The sequence below is a fragment of the Myotis brandtii genome, unplaced genomic scaffold (genome assembly GCF_000412655.1).
Source record: "Myotis brandtii unplaced genomic scaffold, ASM41265v1 scaffold312, whole genome shotgun sequence".
NCBI classification, from domain to species: domain Eukaryota; kingdom Metazoa; phylum Chordata; class Mammalia; order Chiroptera; family Vespertilionidae; genus Myotis; species Myotis brandtii.
In genome coordinates this window covers 2,050,956-2,051,627 of record NW_005361955.1, presented here as the reverse complement: position 1 = coordinate 2,051,627, position 672 = coordinate 2,050,956, and the positions used below count along the sequence as shown (strand labels likewise).

General features: G+C 64.7%; 1 protein-coding gene across 1 annotated transcript in view; it reads left to right on the top strand.

Annotated features, from left to right (window-relative positions):
* Positions 1 to 6: 6 nt before the first annotated feature.
* TRH (thyrotropin-releasing hormone) overlaps positions 7 to 672 on the top strand; it is a 3,030-nt gene continuing 2,364 nt past the window's right edge. Inside the window, exon 1 of the mRNA XM_005870025.2 lies at positions 7 to 86. The gene's annotated coding sequence lies outside the window, so the exon portion shown is untranslated. The remainder of the gene's footprint in view (positions 87 to 672) is intronic.

Here is a 672-nt window from a genome sequence, read left to right as displayed (position 1 = left end):
TCCTGACCCACCGCCTCTAGACCCCGAAACTCCGGACTCGAAGCCCCAGGATCCCGGACCGGTCCCGCGGAGCTCGCGCCGGACAGGTAACCACCTCCGTCCCTCTCCTCCCGCAGGCGGCGTCAGGGACAGAGGGCCCTTTCCTCCCGCCCTCCAGGGCGCCCCGGGAGAAGCCGCCGCATCTGTGCTCAGGTGGGGCGCTGCGTTCGTACCCCATCTTCCACGGCGCGGGCACCTGGCGGGGTCACCCCTGTGCACTCAGGTCCCTGCATCTGGGCGTCGCAGGACTCGCCACCCCACCCTGCCCGGCCGCCAGCAGCAGGTCCGGGCGCAACGAGGCCGGCGGGGCGTCGCAGGAGCGCCTGGGAGTGAGAACCGAAGCCCGACGTTAGAAACTGAGTGTTCGCGTTGGACTCTGGAAGCCTGAGCGTCTCAGTCTCGGCGCTAGAATAGAATCTTAGCGCTGGGATTCACGTTGAAATGGGGATCTTAGGGCCAGAATTGATCCCTTAGCTTAGTCATAGAAGCATTTTATCATTAGAAATAGGGAACGAGGACGCTGGCGGAATGTGGGCATTGAACGTGGCTCTGGGAACTTCGGGGGAATCAGCCTGCGCGCGGGCAGCGAGCATCCTGGCCGTCGGGCCGACGCCGTAGCCTTGGTTACACTTC